This window comes from Rhea pennata, chromosome Z (genome assembly GCF_028389875.1).
Source record: "Rhea pennata isolate bPtePen1 chromosome Z, bPtePen1.pri, whole genome shotgun sequence".
NCBI classification, from domain to species: Eukaryota; Metazoa; Chordata; class Aves; order Rheiformes; family Rheidae; genus Rhea; species Rhea pennata.
In genome coordinates this window covers 58,492,865-58,513,360 of record NC_084702.1, presented here as the reverse complement: position 1 = coordinate 58,513,360, position 20,496 = coordinate 58,492,865, and the positions used below count along the sequence as shown (strand labels likewise).

Sequence of the window (20,496 nt, the reverse complement as noted above, 5' to 3'; positions counted from 1 at the left end):
TGAGCCTGGCGGTAAGCCTCAGCCTTTGACTTAAACAGGAGCAGTGTTAGGTGACTCCTGAATGCATTTAAAAATCCCATTCCACAGTTTCTTTGTGTGTGCATTTGTCAGAGTACCTGTTTACCTGACTCTTTGAGGCAGTTGCTAAATCTGGGAATTTCTCAATCAGCTGTTGAAGCCGCAGCTGTTGCTGCAAGGAGGCGATGGCTCGGGGCTGAACGGCTCTAATTGCAGACCTGAGCTCCTTCCCTGCTGCTGGCTGCCTGAGCTTTGCCAGGGTAAGGGCTGAATAATGACTTCACGATTCGGACCTGTGTGCAATATTCATCAGGCTGTGACAGCGCGGGTTTGCAAATGTTTTGACCGCCTTCCAAGAGGCTTTCAGTGTAACATAAGCTGGTAATGAATTTCACATAGAAGTGCAAAAGATGCAAACAAGCAACTCCCCACCTACCGCTACTGTCTATATTCATTAGAGAGACAGATTGTTCGATGTCCAGATAATCATGGGAAGAAAGGTAAAATGTAAGTAGTCAGGAAAGAAATGAGGCATGTAAAATTATTGAGTATTTTCCCCATTTAGATAAGAAGTAAAATAGCAGTGTTAATCAGTGGCCTGCCCTTCTCATTTCTGACTAACTACTTTTTCCTATAAAGAAATTGCTTGAAATTATGGCATTTAGAAAACAAGGACATTTCAAAGTTGGATGCATGGCAAAGAGAGAGTGAGCTGGGGTGTGTTCCCAGCTGAGTGCTGTCCGTAGATTTGATTTTCCCATTTCTAATCAACTTAAGGCCTCTGAAGGATAAGTGGTTGCTCAGGAGGCTACAGGAGTTTCAAAAGAAATGTAGAGTCAATTGAGAAAGGCAAGATGCCTCCTTGACCAGGTCTCCGTGCCTGGCTCTTGGAAACCTGGTTTCCTTTGCAGCTGGCACCCACATGGGAGCTGTGGGCTGCTGGTGGCCAAGGGCCACCAACATGGCATGGGGTGAGCTGCAAGCCTGGCAGTCCTGCAGTGGGGTGGCTGAGTGCTGCATCCATGGTGCAGGGCGAACTGCGGGCTCAGCAGCAATTATTTTGGAGAACAATTTTTATTTTGCATGCAAAGACTTTTTCACTAGATGTGAGGATCATCTGAGAACAGGGTGAATATTTGTAACGAAGCCCAAAATTAGGGACACTTGAATGTTGCATATTCAAATTAAAAAGCTCTCAAAGGAATCAGTGAAAAAAGCATACAGATTTACACAATCTGGTCAACAAGAGTGACCTGCTCCAGTGCTTTCAGCCATTATCTGCTGTGGGATTAATGGCTGATTGAACCATCATCATCCTGCCAAGACTAGTGAAGTATCATTGTCAGGAGCTAGCTGCCATCTGTTCAGCAGAGATGTAGTATAAAGCATAAAGAAATTAAAATTGGGGAATGCAGAGTAAAACACATCTCTATTATTTGATATTTTTAATCAAAAGCAATCAAACGCTTACAACTTTCATGAAGACATTTTTTCTGGACTAATTTAAAAGACAATGGAATGAATAAACTTAATGAGAATTTCAGTAAATGCACTTCCTTTATTCAGTATATTGTTGCTATAAGCAAATCATAGACAGAACACAACTATGTCCTTTCTACATTTAATTTTTATTGATAAGAATCTGGAATTGTCTAAAATTTTGCATCTCTTTTCTGGTGATGAAACTACTCACAGTGGCTTAGAAGTCACTCTTTAGCACTCAGAAGAGTTACTTAGTGTTTTCCAAAAGAGGAGACGCAATATGAGGTAGCTTTACTGATCCCAGGCCAACTTAGACAAGATACTTGCTTAAATTTCAACTGTATGTTTTAAAATATGCCCTTTTAAGAGAGACAATTATAATGACACGTTAGGTGTTAAATAGATGTGCCATCTAAGGTAAACTTGTTTTGATTCTTTTCTCCTAAACCCTGTTTTCTTTTCACATTGAGACATGGGTTCAGAAAACTCACCTGAACTTGCAAGACCACAGTATCCTTCAAATAAATATTAGTTACATCAGAAGAACAATATTCAAGAATGACAGCATTTATATCTGACAATTGCAAAGGCCCTGCCAAGCCTCGGTAACGAATCGGTTATTAGCAGAGAAGTCAGACAGTGCTAATCTCTTTACCAGCTACTCAGCACTTTCAGACTGCCCATGGAAATGGCAGATGCTGTTTACTTAAAACAGAATTCCCAACCACCCTTCTAACATGCTGGGAACAGTCAGGGACCAAAAAATTGGTGCTGATCTCTCTTCAGTTAAGAAAAGTATTCAAAAGCTTCCTGCTCCACGACGTACTCTTCTATCTTTGTTTATTTTGCGTTTGTGCAGTTGCATCCTTTAGAACATTCTGCACATTCCTTTTTCTTCCTCATTCACTTGGAAGATTTCTTTAAAAAAATAAGCTAATCCTCAAATACCTGTCTCTTTGGCTTGTTGGGTGGAGAAAATGTTGCAATCGTGTGGTTGGGATACTGCAGCCTTGCCATGTCTGTACAACGCAGCACGCCCACACCCCAAGCACCCTCGGCAGAGCCTCCTGCACCTTCCGAGGTCGCTGCCCCGAACAGGGCCTGGCTCACTGCGAAGCTCCAGTGCAGGGAGGCATCCTCGGTTATTCGCAGATTCAGCCTATGTTTGCCTCTGGAAATTAATTCAGCCGCCTAGTCCCCGGGCACCTTTGCAGAATGGCTTCAGGAGGCAGGAGGGTGTGAATAAAGTGGCGTCAGACGCAGCGCTGCTGCACTCATTCAAACCCCTGCTGTAAGAACAGCAAGCTAACTAACATCCCATGCACATGACAACAATGCTACACAAGGCCCTTTCTTCAGGGCCAGATTATACCTTTGGCTTGTGCTAGTGAATAAAACACCAGCACAACCTGTGCATCAGCAGGGTGGCTCAGCACTCATTGCATTATACATCAGATTGGCTTGGTTTTCTCTTCTTGCTGTGTTGGTCTGTTTATAGCCTGGTGCAGTGCAGGGATGACTTCAGTTCTTCTCTTTTGTTGGCTAATGCTCCCTGGACAAGCCAGGCAGGGCCTGTTTCTGCTCATGAGGCTTCTCCTGAAATCAGCCTTGCACCAGTGTGCTGGGGCAGGGAGGAGACGGAGCGTGGGAACACGCACCTCCGCACGAGAGCCAGCCACAGGTTTGCCCGCAGTGGAGACATGCTTTCTTTTAGGACTGCTGAGGATGAAAGAAAAGCATTCTGTTTGGGGAAACAATAAGGACAGGAAAGTCGACAAAAATTGTTTTCCTATATAAACGCAAATTGGCAAGCCAGAGGCTAAGAAAAGGCCTTCCCGCCCGCCTCCTCTCTTCTGTGGTTTGGCCCACCAGATGGTCCTTGCTAGGGGTGAAGCTGTGCACAGTAACACATGAACTCCCCCACTACAGAAACCCCCAGCTTATTCCTTTTCATTTACCTGTGTTGCAGTACGTACAGACCTGGCTATGGGCTGAAGCCTTACTTTTCCGAGCACTGTATGTTTATTGTCCCGAAGAGCTTAGAGGCAAAATAATTCCTTCTAACTCTTGTTTATCCATGGCACGACAAGAAATGTGTTGCTTGTGTTTTAATTCCCACTTGTACATATTGTCCCACTACTGTGAGACCACTTTCCACTCCAATAAGACACAGGACTGGAGCAACATATGGGTCACAGCCAGGGACAGGTGTGTCACCAAAGCTGTTTCAAGGAAACCTGTCAGCTTTTTGACAGCATTTAGCACCACTCAAGCTGCTTCAGTTACTTCCCTAAGTTCTGAATCCACTATTTCTTTATCCATAGCATGGCTAGAACTGTTTCAATTATTCCACTCAGTTTCAAATCTGTTTTTTTTTCTTTATCCTTTAGCTCCTTTTATTTTGCTTGGAGTTTGAACTGGCCAATGGAAAGACCGCAGAGATATGATGGGTCAAGTACAAAATAGTGACAGGATCATTGCTAAAATATTGTTATGAAGCAGTTACCTGGCCGAGAGTTCTGCAAAGCTTATTTTTGTCTGGCGACGCACCTATTCCTCTGGCACTGTGCACTGGAGTGCCACTAAAGGATTCCTTCAAAGTGACATAACTTACAGTGAATTGGCCCATCTATTAACAATGTTAATAGTACAATCTGTTCATTTGCCTTGGAGCTAACTGAACTTGTGAAAAGGAAAATATACATGCTTTTGGGTCCCCAGAGTAGTTTCAATCAGCGTAATTCTGCTTTAGGGCTCTTTCAATTGAATCAGAGCAGCTTTGGGTTACAGATAACAACGAAGCCTTGGGAGTTAAGGCCTTCAGCATTATCAAATGCATGCACATTTAATTAAAAGTAATAACTGCTGCATGCTTGCTCAGAAGAACAGAATAATATTCAACAATACAGTATCTTCCAAATGTTGCCTGTGCAACTATCATTTTAACAGAGGGATCACTTAGCATTTTAAAATCCGAAATAAATTTACTGAAATGCCTATTTAGGATCAAGATTGTTTTTTTTCCAAAACCATATAAGCTCTCGTGAGTAAAAAGTATTATAAATATTCCCACCTGGAACCAGAAAAAAAAACAGATAAACGTAAGACATTAGTATAGTACATGGTTTGCTTTGGATTCAGATGGTATCTGAGGCAAAGTTTCTTGTGAAGCCTATGTGGAAAATAATGTATATGTCATTTATAAAACAAATTTTCACTGACACACGTGATCATAGGCATTTCTTTTCCATTTTTTTAGTTCTCTTCAAATAAGTTTGAAACGTGAAACTTAAAATTTCAGATGTATTCATTTCTCATATTCCCATTAGTTAAATGTTTTTGATTTTACCAAACCTAGAATTTTGAAAACAGGAAAAGCTGCTTGTTTTCTTGGAAACCAGGTGTCAGAGCAATGAAAGGAAAACAGTACAGCAGCAGGAGAACTGTTGTTATCCTTCATCAGTTGCACACTGCCAGTGCAACGTGTAAAAACCGTGCGTGACAAACCCTGTGTGTCAAAGTCTGCCGTTGTCGCATCCAGGAGATGCTCTCACCTGTAACATATGAAAAGCTGCCGGTGCTGGAAATCCGCAGAGACATAGCTCTTCACGGCTGCTACTGTCTTCTGTGTGCCATCTGCTAGGCAAGGGGAGCTCCTGCCCACCTACCTTGTCTGCAGGCATGGTGCTGCACTGATTTGGGCCTATGCTGTGCACACAAAGCCTTCTCCCTTTACTCCTTTAAACTGTCCAAAAATCATTTATCCCTTTATGATGGAAGGTTAGACAGGCATATATTGTTGCAGGGACCTTTTGCCCCATGATATTACTGAATAATGTTGGAGCAGAGCTGGATTTAGGGATTAAGCAAATGGCAAACCCCAGTGACCTTAATTACTCTAATGCCTCCTTTAATCCCATCAGAGCTATGCAAATGAAATGCACTTCTTGCATTTAGAATAAAGATCGCTTGGTGGTTCCTAAGCCGCAACTGGGGCACATAATGTTAAAAATGTAACAGAAAGCTATTCAAGCCACCTGCTGTGCAGATGCTGGTCAGCCTCACAGGGTGCTATGCTGGGGTGACTCACGTGGTCAGCTGCCACAAGGGCAGAAGGAGGGCACGGGCCCTTCTTCCCATTGCGCTTGCGGGGCAGATTCCCCTGGAGAGGCCATCAGAGTGGGAAGCTTGTTCTCTGCCTCCTTTGACCTACTCCCACACAAATGTTCAGGACTAACTTCTCACCAGAAACGTGAAGAGTATATACATATATGTGTGTATGCGTGTGGATATATATATATATGTGTGTGTGTGTGTGTGTGTGTGCGCGCGCATGGATGAATGCATGTAAGGCAAAGGCTATGAAGAGCCAAGGGTGTTTGTACCAGGGAGACTGAGCACAAGCATTAGTTATGCTGCTCCTCTGTGTGTAGGACTTTGGAGTTTAACTATATCTTTTTTTTTTTTTCCCTTCCCTCCTCCAAATATATATTCCTTCAAAAATATATATACAATTGTCTTAAGGTATTGGGCTATTGCAAATGTTTTGGTGGATGCCTAGAAGTTCAGCTGACCCTGTCCTTGTATCTGTTCACTTTTCTTTAGCACTACCACAAGAGTTAGTGCTCAGCCACACATGGAGCTGGTGCTAATCCAGCTGCGCATGTAAGCATCTGCTTAACTTCCAGCAGGTACCTAATCCTGTTGACTTCAAGATCAGTACTCCTGAGGGACAGATTCCCTTGTGCTGGCACCAGAAAGGACAAACTACCCTTCTCTGTTCCCTGATGAGCTGTCGGTGCTTTCACATTTTTCTCTTTTCTCCTATGCTGAACTCCATATAATGAGAGCCGACAGATACGCCGGGCCTTGTGGGGGCAGCCACATGCCTGCTGTTTGCATGGGAACCTCCAGGAATCCAGCCTGGCCATAGACACATTTTTCTATGCGTATATCTCTGCTGTCTTATAATGAGATTTGGCTTGTGCACAGTTAGCACACATCCCTGAGGACTGCTATCAGGCCGGGTGCTGGCTGCCATGCGTCCCTGCTCTTGGGGCTGGAGGTCGGACATGCCACTCCTGAGTCTGAATGTTTGTGTCCAACAAGGAGGCACGGCACTTCCTTATTTTTTAAACTAAAATTTCCATGGACAAAACCTCTTGGGCAACCAAGGAAAGGAAAAGCTGCAGCAGACACACACAAAATCATCACATCCCGGGCTGTTTTGTCAATGCTACTGCCAATGTGAGCGATGTCAGCTTTTGATATCTGCCTGCACTGGGCAGACTAGGACATCTCAGAAAGAGGAGTTTACAGGAACCCGGCACCATCTGCTTCTCACCACTGCCAGGCCTGGCGACGGGTCTGCACGGGCTCCCGTCTGCACAGGTTGCCGGCAGTCTGGCCTCCTGCCGGCAAGCAGTTTGAAAATGAAAAGCGGGACACAAATATGGAGGTGGTCAGTTATCCCAGCACCTCGCTGCTGATTTGGGCAACCCAGGATCCTATCTTCTCCACTGGTGCTGGTGTCACGGAGAGGGGACATATTCAGAGTAAATGTGGTTCATATGCCCACGGAAAAAGAAACACAGAAGCAGACAAATAGTAGTAATATTACTCTCAGCATTCTGAAAATGATTCCTTCATTGCAGGAAGATGCCTGTGAAGCAGTAAATAGCTCACCTGGAGGCCAAGTACTTTTGTTTTACAGGCACCATTTGTACTTTCTATCTGCATCACAAAATATGCAGTTACATAGAGTTTAACAAATTGGATAAAACCAGCAATTTATTCCATTTTTACATGTTTTTCATGACTGTGACTTTCTTGAATGCATTTGCTATTCAGAATTAGTTATAGAAGAAATCAGGTTCTACAAAAAAATCTTGACCTGTTAATTGTGAATTGCTTGTTCCAAGTATTTGACATTTGAAGTATATTAGTAATGCTTAACTAGGCACAAAATAACACATAGAAATGTTTCTGCTGTCTTGCTGTATATGTTTAATTCCTAAAATAAGATTTTGACTACAAACAGGCACAATTATGAGCTTTTAATTAACTTTACCGAAAGTTCTGTCAGAATTATTTTAAATTCACTTCTCTCTGATAATGTGCTGCCAGTATTTACAAGAATATTCCTAGGAAGCAAATTCAACAAATGTAGATGAAACTAATTTTGCTTTACCGAGGCCAAAATTTGATAAACTTTTCAAATATTGCTCCAGTTCTATGATGATGTTTCTCTTTGAAAAGAATAGGAAAGGAAATGCAGGAAATGACAACCGGTGAGCCTGACACTTATTCTGAACAAAGCTAGTGAGTGCCACTAATAAACATATACAATAAAACAGAATAAAACACTAATATTGACTATACTTGGGCAAATAATAATAGCTAAATAATATATTATTTATATATTGGGCAAATAATGTAATAGCTAAACAGCAGAACATGCAGAACTTTACTACACATCACAGCAGATTTAAAGCAGCTGAATAGGGCTGAATTCTTCTGAAATAGATAATTTTTTCAGTGGATGATATTTGGTACTAATTCAATGGATCCCCAGGAAAACATGACATCTAGGATTTGAGCTATAATATTTTGATCATATTAATCAAGAATGGCCAACATAGCTCTGAAGAAATGGTTAGCAATCCATGACTTGTGGCTGCTAGGCAATGGCACTGGCTTGGAAAATATATTAGGAACAATGTTTTATTTCCCAAAGTTATATCTCATCTTCAAGAAATGTTGGCACCACTGAGAAATCTTAGCTCAGGAAAACAAAATTCAGTTGAATGCCTGCAATTGCAGAAAGCTGAGGGACAGCTGAAAGCCTCCACAGTTCCCTCATTTAGGGATCCCACCTGACACACCAGTAAGAGGCATGATGATGTCATGGTGAAACTCAGAATAAGAGAAATGATGCTAATCAGTGATGTCTGAAGCAGATTGCTTCTGGTGGAGCCTGATAGCATGGAGGTGACACTTGGAGAATAAGTCTAGTCAGACATACCTGACTGCTTGGATCAGGCAAGAAAATGAAAGAGCTCAGACACAAGCACAACAAGGATGTCTCAATCCCTTGCAATGCTGAAAGTTGTCATGTCCGGGTGGCCAGAAAGAAGTCTTGTCATGTGTGATGGGATGATGGGTGTACAGGGGGCAGTGCTAATCACAGCCACCCTCACCACAGAAAGGTCAAGTGTGTGTCGAGGTGTGACCAGTCAGTCAGTACATGCAGAAGGACGGATGAGCACTGGTCTGGGTATTTGTAGTCCGTACTGACTCTGTGGTTTGCGGTAAGGGAGATTTTTCTACACAGCTGAAAATAACATGTCCTGTCTTGCCTGTCATGTTCCTGATAGATGCAGTGGTAGTTCCTATCAGAAAAGGTCTTCCTATCCCCACTGCACTATGCTGTACATGGTAACTGCCTTGTAATGCCTTCCTGCTCAGAGCGGGCTGTGGAGAGCTGGAGGAGTGGAGAAAGAGAAAAATACTCTGACGTCCTGCAGTGTGGTTTCACTGGCTGATGCTAGGATGGAAGTTACTGCTTTGTACCAGACCAGGTGGTGAATAAAGCAGGAGGGATGGATGGAATATGAGAATGTCAACATGACGTTGAAAACCACAGCAACAGGAGAGAGCTCCGGGTGAGGCAAAAGAAGGAACAGAGAGAGTTCAGTTGATTCAGAACCTGTCACAGAAAATGCTCCATATTTATACCTCCAAGATACAGACAGCTCAGGTCAAGGGATATAGTTCACTTCTCCCCAGGCTAAGACAGGAAAATGCAACTGCCTCAGACAAGGACTCTTGCTGCTTTCAAGAAGATGTATGAATAGGGCAATTGGTGCTGGAACAGATTGCCCATGGAGATGTTCAAGGGCCTCTCATCAGAGAGATTCAGTGGAAATTTGTGAAGAAATTCATATAAACTGTGGAGCAAGTGAACCTGTGAAGAGCCTGGGGTCAGATATGTATAGCCAGAACAGTGTCCCTTGGCAATGCTCACTGCAAATAAAATTAACCTCACGCCTTTTCAGCCTTGAAGGTCATGCATGGCCTAGGATGCCTGCTGTGGGCTAGGGCCTGGGCAGTCCCTTCTGGGAACTGAGGGGAGGGATTTCTGTGAAGGAGCACATGCCTAGGCACCGGTACATGGAGGGGGGCATTGCAGTAGAGTATGTGTCCGGTAACTCCTTATTAAAGCACAGACATTTTGTTCTTCCTAAAGGGCCGGGGGCTTGGTGCCAAGCACTGCTCATTTGGTTGTAGCTTCAGTTGCTCCTCTCTCTTGGTGTCAGGGCAGCACGGCGCAGACTGGAGCAGATGCCAGCAGATATGTCTCTCCTGCTCTCCCTCTTCTCTGCCCACTCTCACCAGCTTTCCTTTTCCTGTTCCTCAGGGAGAGTGGTTGTGGTAGGGGCTCCTCCAGATCCCTGTTCTTTCATGAGCAGCTGTTCACTCTTTTGCTGACAAGGCTGTTCAGGGGAGAGAATTGCCACAGAGAGGCCAATAAACCCAGGGGTGTGCATGTAGGAGGAAACATCCATCATGTCACAGTGGGCCACTAGTCAGTCAATGAAGAAACTCCACAGGCACAAATGCATACTGCTCCAGGTTCTCTTCATGCCTGCTAAGAACAGAACTAAATTCATTGACTGGTACTGCAGATTTTCTTTTTGTCATAGCTGAGAGATATGCAAAGCCCAAGGTGGGCCGAACCGAGCATTAGGAGGTGGTGGAGAACACGTACAAGAAGCAGGGGCTGAACCCCACCTAAAAGAGGGCAGCAGTACTTGTGAGAAGTGAGTAATCCTGCTCCCAAAGCGATCTGACACTCACAGGGAGACAGCCTCCATGCAGAGGAGCCATCCCAGCACTGCTTGTGTCCCTTAGCTTATGTACATAACCATCCCTGTTTCAGAGGGGGTTTAAGCTGTGGATGCCGTGTCTGAGTGCTGGAATGAGGAGAGCCTCAGACAAGCATGAGCTGAGAAGGTGAGCGCCTGCCAGGATGCACTGCAGTGTGACATGTTGGGGCCATTTCTAGCCCCACCAAGCAGCTTCCCACTCCCAAGCAGATCTGTCTGGGCACATGTGTGCACCCATAGGAAAGAAAGCCTGGGTGGAGCTGAAATGCAAAGCTGCAGATTGGAAACAGCCATGCTCAGGCTTTGTTAACAATTACAGGAGCTCTCAGACCTTAATGACTGCTTGGCCCAAGCCAGGTCAAGCTCTTCCACATGACTATGACTGGTATCTTGAGGCCAGTCTGCTTTATCAGTCTCTAGGCTTTGGGTAGGCTTTAGTTCAGGTCGCCAGCTTCAGCCCCCAGACACAATTTCTGGTCAGCAACTGCCAGCCGGGTCCCCTCTGGGAGCCTCCCTGCCCAGCCCTGGCCTCCACTGAGCACCAGCCACATGCAGCCTGCCCCACATCTGCTCTTCTGGCCACTCTCCTGGGGTGACAGGAGCAGCCTGCCCCACATCTGCACTCCTGGCCACTGCCTCAGAGCAACATGGGCAGCCTGCCCCACATCTGCTCTCCTGGCCACTGCATTGGGGCAACACAGATGGCCGACTCAGCAATGCACAGACTATGCAAAGCAGCAGTCTAAACTCCTTGCACTTAGCCTACAGAGAGCATCTGAGAGACACCAATAAAGCCAACACAGCCCCCACACAAACCCCTTCCTCAGTTTCCTTTTCACCCCAGAAGGCAATGGCTATGTGGGAAGGCCAGGAAGCCACTGTGTTCATTCACTTTCTCCTTTCTGTTTAATCTTGCCTTCATGCTTAGTTACAGCAAATTTCGTCTTTTCTTAACTTCCAACTTCCCCTGCCAGGTCAACCTGAAAATCTACCCATCAGATAATCAAGGTCTCCCTCAGTCTGCTTTTTGCTAGTTAGCCATCAGGAGGCCAGACTTGAAAAACTATTTTTTATCTAGATGGCAGCGATTTCATTGTTCTGCTTGAAAAGCAGACCATTCACTTGCTAAATGTTTTAATACCTTGCCAATTCAGAGGCAGACTTGCAGGTGCCAGTCTTCCTTTCCTCTCCCCCAGATGTATAAGGCAGCGAGAGCTACAGTGAAGAGTCACAACAATGCAACTCGTCAAGAACTCCAAACGTGAAACTGAGTTCGCAAGCTGCATGTAGATACCTAGTAGCCAAATCTTCAGTAAATCAAAACTACAAACACATCTTGAAGAATTTTTATCCCAGAAACCAATATTGCCTTTATCAGTAGTCATTACGTGAACTCCTTAGTGCCAAAAATTTGCTAATTTCACTGTCTTTCCTCTCATTTTAATAAGACCACATTTGAAGCGACAGATGACTCAGTCTTAGCCAAGGTGGCAACATCTGGCCCATGGGTGTCTGAGTGCAATGAAATAGTGAAGACTCGTGAACCCTAATTTTCCAAAGCTTCTGTAAGTGCTCCAGTAAGTTCATCAGTTAATTCCTGTAAGAATCTACTCAAAACACACATATATAATCTATATTTATTGATTTAAATTTGCATATAGATTGACTTGTGAATATGTAATTCTTCCAGCTTTTCTCTTTTCCTATTTTTAATTTAATTTTAATGTCTTCTTCCCTGTTATCTCTACACAAATCAAGGCCTTTCCCCTGGAATGCAGAGAACTTTTGTCTGTAACTCACTAGCATCAGCAGTCTCAAGCACTGTTAAAAATCTAGCCTCTGGGAGCCTAGCTGATTTTTGAACTGATTTTTGACTTTCTCATTCCCCCCTCTGAGGCACTTGGAAGCCTCCTTACAGAATCTAGCTAACCTAGTTGCCAAAACAGCTCTTGTATTTTAGCTTGAAAAGAAATGAGTGACTCTGGCTTCCTCTTCCTGTTACCCACGGCTGCTGGGCCATGGCTCCTTATCTGATCAATAGAGAGAAGCAGTTACTGCTTCTCAGCAAGGGTACCTTCCCATTGTGGTCAGGTCAGCACTGAGCGTTTCACTCGGATGAACAGTCTAGTCAATTTTTAACTCTTCTTGTTCCTAAGCCTGCATGCTGACTTTCCTAGGATCAGTGGAGTGATACACACCAGCATGGAGTGATCCGCTGGTGCTGGAATTCTTATTCATCAAACAGCCCCGAAAGGAGGTCTTCTGAAAGTAGCTCATGGCCATTTTGCAAATTATGCATGCGTTACCTTCCTCGTGGCTGTTTCAAATGGATGGGCTAGTGGTCCTGAAAAAGTGTGCATGGAGTCTGGAGAGCCACTAACTAGGGTGGAACAGCAATGGCCACAGTTCTACTTTTATCAGCAGGTCTCCTCCCACCATCTGAGTTTATGCACTTAGTCCCTCTTTCTCCTTTCCTATGGGAACCTTTGTTTTCACAGAGTGAATGAATTTAAGAAAAACTGATTTTTTCAGGAATATTTTTAAGCCGCACTTCCTAGCGAATGACCTAGCAGTATGAAGCATTGCTTTACTGCGCTAACAGATGATCTTAACAATAATCCTCTGGCTCCAAGTCATAAAAATTAAAGAGGAAAAACTTGCAAAAATGTCCCACCTAAGCATTATGTATGTGCCCATCTTTAAAATGTGTTTGTTTATAGAAGGAGGATGTCACATAACCCATGCAAAAAAATCACCTTTATTTTTTCAAATTAACCACAGCTTTTTATAACAACAGTGGTTGAAGAGCTGTTAACAAAGTGATAGACGCCACTGATAATAAGAAATGATGGAGCTGGTATATTCAGTTAGCCTATTTAATGCTTTATTTTTAGAATATTTTTGTTTTTCTTGAAAGAAGTTAGCAGGCATCTATATTTATCTGACATCTGCCTCCACATAAGTACTTTTGGAAGCTCTCACTCCCTCACAGAGTCCAGCTTCTTTTGGGCTGTTCCACTCCCTGATTTCTTCAGAACTTACGAACTGCCATGGGGGTGCTGTTAAACCACATGTAAAAAGGAATGTGGTGTAATACCATACAGCCAATAATACCATAAATGTAATACCATAAATGGAGCACAGCCAAAGAAAGAGGGTTTTAACCTGAAAAAAGATTGCTTTGAAGCACAGATTTCATGTGAAGGGGAAGGATTCTCAATCCAACACAACATGTGCTGCAGGGCTTCGACTTCTTTTGTGGTGCCTATGGTCAATCTACATGAGACTGAACTAACTTCTTACCTAGTTAGCTCTTACCTAGCTCATGACTTTCCACACACACAAAAGCTAGATCTGTTCCTGTGTCGTATTGTACTTTGTGTAGAACCTGAAAAGGTCTTAGAAATCTCATGCTGGGATTCCCTTTGACATTTACAGAGGAAGGGGCTGTCTGGGGATTCTTTGCTGCCTTCTCCAGTAGTTGGTGAATTTGGGCACAAGTGTACCCTTCAAGTTTTGGCCTGTGATAGTGGTGCTATGCTCTTCAAATCTACTCAGCTATTGGAAAGCTGGTGGAAATCCAGTTGGCTGTGGAAACAGACATGGAAATGAACCTTGGCAGAGCAAAACCTAAATGCCATAGGCAAAGGGGACACGGTGATAAGTCCATCAACAAGCAGAAGACTGAGCTAGATTATTACTGAGTTCAGATGACCATTCAGTGGGGAAGTTGGTCCATTGTAGAGCCATCCTCAGTACTGCAGCATTACAACTAGCCCTTTTTTAAGCACCATCCTATCCCAGAATCTATTGTACAAGGAGATGGAGGAGAACTGGTCTTGTACAGATTAAAAATGGGTGAATCAGAAGGTACGCAAAAGCCTTCTACCTTCAGAGCAGCATCCTACCTTTGCAAAGATGGATCTTTTGGTCTATATCCATGGTATTTGCATTAATTATTAAATAAGAGGAGAAAAATGAGTCTACATCTGAATAGACAGGACAAAATAAATGTAGCAATATGCAATAGCTTGTCTGAAGTACCTGACACTAATTGCAGGTACAGAATGATTTTGGGACTACTGGAAATCTAGAAGAATTGAGGTTAGAAGAAAACTCTGGAGGTCATCTTGTCCAATCTGCTCCAAGCAAGGCTTCAAATTTAGTATCAGCAGACATAAATAATGTCTTCCACTTATATGACAGTTTTTCATTTCTTAAGAATTTGCAGTATTTTATAATGCATATGCATGAACGACTACATTTGCTACCAAAAATCCTTTAGGTATTTTTAGGGTGGAATGTGACAACTACTTGGTAGTATATAGCTAAACTTCATGGAAGTTTAATAGGTGCTAAAGAAGTATCTCAGTTCTCCTCTTACTAAACCATTCATCCACCTACCAGTGAGTGTCTCCTCATTGTTCATTATACCTAACTTGCATCTCAAGGCCATCTTTTTCTCTGAACACTAGGAGGTGGCTGGCATTTTGAAAGAGGACAGTTTTCTAAGGAAAGCACAAGAAGAAACTGCTTGTTCATGCCAGCTCCAGAGCCTGCTTTCTTTTATAGAACAGACAAAAATGGAGGAAAAAAATCTCCTCTACAAATGTTTCAATACACATGCCTTTAGAATATCTATGGAAGAACTTCAAAGGTCTTGCTCTATCCTCTAACAGGGAAATCAAAAAAAGTTAGAGTGCTAATTTTCTTTCTGGCCCCATTTTTCTTCCACTGATTGTAAAGCATTATCTAATTACAGGGATTGCTTGTGATTTCTTATTCTGCATACAGCCTGTCATTTCAGGGAGGATATTCGTTAGCTTTGGTTTTCAGTAAAAATAGAAAAAGCTCTTCTGTGATGTGCAAAACTCAGCTCAATACTGATAATGGGATAGTGGCCCTGGCTGCCCAAGCCCTAGTCTGCTGCAAGAGGAAGGTATGTGGGCTGCATGGTTTCAGCTAAGCCACAATTTGAGTAAGACATGAAGGATGAATGCTGCCAAAAAAGCCCCAGAGCAGCTTGAAAACCTCAGTATTCAAAGGGAGAAAAGTGAATCTCTACTGCTATACTGAAAGATGTAGTCTATAGCAACAGATTGAGAAGGCTTATTTGAATACCTGCTGCTTAGAAAAAGAAATCTATTTCTTGAGTAACTCTTTAGTAAAGACAAAATCTGGGCAGTGATAGGAGTACTGCAATAGCCAGTGTTGAAGTTGGATGTAATCACGTTTTCCTTTCCTCCAAAGAGAAATACCAGACGATTTCTTTTGAGTCACTGGGCAACCAACCAAAATGGCCAAATGAACGTTTTCTAGATGTCATTGCTGATAACACATGATTGCCACTTCAACAAGCAAACCTTTTCCCAGGCCACAATTCCAGAGTTACACTGCACGTTAGGTGGGCTCAGGGCTCTCGAACACTGCCTGCGAACGTGCTGAAGTTCCTCCGATGGAATGCTGAGATTGTGAAAATATGAGAGGCTAGTCCCGTCTTGCTAGCTGGCACAGCGGCCACGGCAAAGATATGAGTCACTTTGCCTTCCAAGTACAAAATGATTGCTGGCAGTACACTGTGAACATGTCAACTTAGGAGAACATATTAAGAAAAGGCCCATCAGTGGTTTTCTTTCTTTAAATGGTAGCCACTGAAAAGTTATGCAAACACTTCAGCTGTGGAATATATAATCTGACGTTTGGCAGGGCTCCTTTGTTGATCCAAGGAGTGAAGTATGCAGTGGATGGCTAGCAGTTGTTTCAGTGCTTATTCAAAATGATAAACTATATTAGATGTGTTTTTTTCCCTCCGCTTCTGCTCTAACTAGGTCACTCCCAGTAAATAAACCTGATTCTCTGGTCTTCTAACAATGAAATGTTCTTTTAGTGGCCAGGCTAGTGTAGAGGGAGCTGCAAAAGGGCATCAGAGAGGGGGAGAGAGCACAAGCCTGCAGCTATACATGAAAACGAACCCAAACCAGAGCCAGTTACCTGAAACAGGGACCCAAGCAAACATGGTTGGTTTTAATAAAATTGTTCCCGGATCCAAGCCACCCAAGTTAAAACCTAGCCAAAGAGGTGCTGCTAAATTAAAACCATTTTCTGCTCACTTCTAATCAAAATGAATATGCCTGAAATCAGAGCCTGTTTGTGGAACTTGCCCTTGCAGTCTCCAGTTTCGGGCATCCTGATCTAAATTCCTTTAGGTGCTGATTTTACAATCCAACCTCTCTCCTCACCATCTTGTCTTATGCCATCTTTCTCTCTACAGCCTTCAATCTCTCCCAGCTTTAGTAAAAACTGGGGGGGGGGGAGGGGGGAGGTGAATCACAAGTTGTGTCCCCAGAAGTTACTCAGGTTTCACTCACTGCCTGACACGGTCTAGATGATAAATAAAGAAACCACACTTTCCACAGCAGACCCTATAGCACCTGATATAACACACAATCTGTGCAACTACTGAGGAAAGAAAATTGTGTAGTGACTCTGTGTATTCTTTTTAATATTTTTTGAGAGAAAAGCAAAGGGCTTGATTAAAATGAAATATTAGTTTAATTTTTAATCATGTTTTCTTTCTATCTGTTTATCTACTCCATGTGAATACTCACTAGTTCATTTTAAAGAGTTAAACTCTTTCTAAATAAAATGAATTATGAATATGGGCAAAACTCATAGGACATCAAAAGTATCACAACTCTTCCCTAAATTAAAAAGAGAGAATGTTCTCAAAAATGGATATTGAGATAATCAGTAAACAGGAAAAATATTAACTAATTAGTCATGCATCATTTTTGCAGGAATGACCTGTTTCAAGAAGATAGATCTTCAGATGATTTGGAAAATAAGAAAGAATTTGAACACAATAACTGCTTATCCTGTGAAGAAAAATCAGTAACTCAAGAAATGTGTGAAGACAACACAACAGAATATTTCAGTGCTACTAGAATACAGCTACATGAATTGGAAATCAAAAATTATTGCCATTTTCTTATCTGAGCTGCATGTTTCCATTTCCTATGATTTTCCTTTAGTTGAATTCATACTTGCCCACACACCCACTACTCAGAGCATATGACAGGTTTAATAACTGCAAAGTGGTGATGGACATCTTTTTGAACTACATATGTACCTTGTAGTTCAGAACCTTGTAGGTTCTGCCTGTTTCAGGGTTAATAATAATGATAATTCCTGTTGATTGCCCACTATTATCATTCTGGAACCATGAGTAGGCTGAATTATCAGTGAATCCTCACCCAATTCTCACCCGAACACAAGGAACCCAAAGTAAAATTCAAATTAGCATCTTCCTGCTGAGATTAGATCATTTGGTCAACAACACAAACAGCTCTCCTCTGAGCTTTCTCCTTGGCCTTGACAGTCTTAAAATGCCCATTGACTTTAGTCTTGGCCCAAAAGCCCATGGCAGCTCCCTCTTCTCCTGGTACCCGTGTCACAGTCAGCACTGGAGTCTTGCTTTCTCTCACCCAGGCTTCCATGCACTCTAGCGTTTTATGACAGTATCATTTTGTGGTTCCTTACCACAGCCTCTTTGAAATTACGGGGCTGATGTGTGAAATGGAAACCTTTGGTCTCACATTACACACCAATATGTGCTATGGCTCCCTCTTATGATTTTCCTTTCTTATCCTAGAAACAGACTCACACCCACGCACATACACAAGACAGAAACTTCACATCCTGCCACTAGGCTTTGATATATTGAACAATATAAAATGTATGGTACCCTTGTGGTTGGAGGAACCCTATGGAACCAATGTACAGTGAAATATTACCCAAACTCGTCCTGATGCTACGTAGCATCTGCTGAATCAAAGAGAAATGAAGGAAGGAAGCCATAATTTAAAACACTAAAAGGAATGAAAGATGTTCAATATCAGAGTTTTTTTCTTTTTTTCTTTTTTTCTTTTTGAGAATGAATTCACGTTCCTTGCAGCATTTTTCACTCAAATATAGCAGCTATAACCAAGACATATGGTCAAAGGCTGAAGCATTGGTCATATTTACTCCAGAAAGGAAAAGTCATGCATAATTCTATTAGATTTTCTAGAAAAAAATGACTTTCACAAGGTCCGCTGACAGTGAATGACTGGGTGATAAACCAACATGATGAAATTTAATGTTAATATGAGCATTTTCTACCATGCACACGAGGAAAAAAGTCCTAGCCTTACACACATATGGATGGCCTCTAAATGAAGAAATGCCTCTCAATAAGAAATCCAGGAAGACTGGAATCATGCAAGACATGACTTTGCTAGTATCAGTTCCACACTACGAAATCTGGATGTTAGGATTTCTTAAAATGAGTAGCACGCAAAAGAGAAAACTTACTTGCCACCATAAAAAGCAGAATTATTCCTGGAATATTATGTTCCCTACCAGTTACACCAGCTCAGAATGTGAAAAGTTCAAAAAAAGAGTATGATGAAGAAGATTTAGGAATATGGAATGGCCTCTGTACTAAGAGAGTGATCACTGATAAGACTTGGACTTGGAAAGGAGGCAACAAGAAGATGAAATGCTGGGCTACACAACCAAGAGAACAATCATCAGCAGACTGCATGAACTGCTCGCCTGCCCCAGTGTGGATGTTTGCATGTGGGTGGTTTGTAGGCTGCTCAGGATGATGTAGAAAACTGGCAGGTGGTGTGTAAGGCTACTGTCATGCCCAGGCAAGACAGAGACAAATAGAGAAGAATTCAAACTCTCTCTTCTGAAGTGTTCGCTGTTACAGGTGAGGCTGAGAAAGGAGGGAGAATCTGAAAAATGTGTCATGTGGTCCGCTTAAGGGACAACCACCAACTGTCCACTCTCAGAGAACTTTATGGGAGGAATGGACCATGATTCCCTTTTGACTTTGCCGTGCATTAGCAGGAGGTCACCTGCTGCTGATGAGTAGCACACTGCATGGCCGGTGACTTCTCAGGCTGCACTGGCTTGTTCTGCTGGCTTGCATTTTGAGAGGGTGGGAAAGGTTTGTACCTGCTCCCAGTCTACTTCCACAGAGAGATGAACAGTAATGCAATGGATATGGTCTGCCCTCTTTGTACTCCGACCTTTGAGATGATCCACTGGTGCCAAGCTTTCCCTTCCTCTTTTGTGCAGAGTAGTAAGGGCAGGTCAGAATCCTGTCATTGGTTTGGAGGCTTGTCAGCAATGTATCAGAGCTCACCCAGCCTTTGGAAAGCAGTCTGGAGCTCCCACAAGAAAAGATTTATTGTATTTCTTTCTTCCAGCTGGGCTGCAGTCACCATAAGAGTAGTTTTTCTCTCTTTCGACATCTGACAGTTCTACTTCTGCCTGGAGACTGGAAGCCTAGAGGTTGGTAAAAAGTAATCAAGAAGTAATTACCCTTTCAGAAATAATTCAGGCCAGGTTTGGATACAATTCTAGATGAAGGCTTCGGGGCAGTGGAGAATTTTTATTGTATTGGAATCTTCTGGCTCTGCCTTAGGCAGCGTAAAGCTATGTTTTAGCTTGCTCATTAGGGCAGAAATAAGCTCACTCACAAAAGTATATGCATACACATATCTGTAACAAAGTTATAATAAAAATCAGAGATCATTAAAATCCCTCTTTGCAATGTTGCTGTCTTTAAAGAGAACAGAGTTTTCAAGTCCTTGGTACTTTCCACGAACCCCTCATTTTTAATGAAAACATTTGCCTCTTTGATACTTATGTTTCATCAAAAAGCTACGTTCTGTTGCAAAGATGGAGAACTGAGGGTCAGTGGTAGTGCTCATACAGCTAAAACAAGGCCTGGCTATTGCAACATGATCCTTGTGACCAGCTACCTCATCCAGTTTGTTTCTGTGTGATTGTGCACAGGGAGAAGAGGACTTCCAGCTGCCCACCACCTCAGGCCAATTTGTGGGCTTGCTGCTTGCGCTGCGAGGAGGAGGCACTGCCTCAGCCAGGCAGCCGCTGGGCTGCTCAGCTGCTGCCACATTGATAGGCACCATTTCCCTTCCCTCGGGCAGCACCAGCTGGGTGTCCCAGATCTGCTCTGCTTAGCAACATGTATTAATTGTAAATGAAGCTTTGGAGGCTGAGCTTCGTTCTGTAACGATTTACTGCATCTAAAATG

At 42.9% G+C, this 20,496-nt stretch overlaps 1 long non-coding RNA gene across 1 annotated transcript in view; it reads right to left on the bottom strand.

The window, feature by feature from the left end:
• Positions 1–1,556: 1,556 nt before the first annotated feature.
• The window catches only part of LOC134153208 (uncharacterized), a 41,471-nt gene continuing 22,531 nt past the window's right edge, over positions 1,557–20,496 (bottom strand). The window contains exon 3 of the long non-coding RNA XR_009961127.1: positions 1,557–3,219. This is a non-coding gene — a long non-coding RNA (uncharacterized LOC134153208). The remainder of the gene's footprint in view (positions 3,220–20,496) is intronic.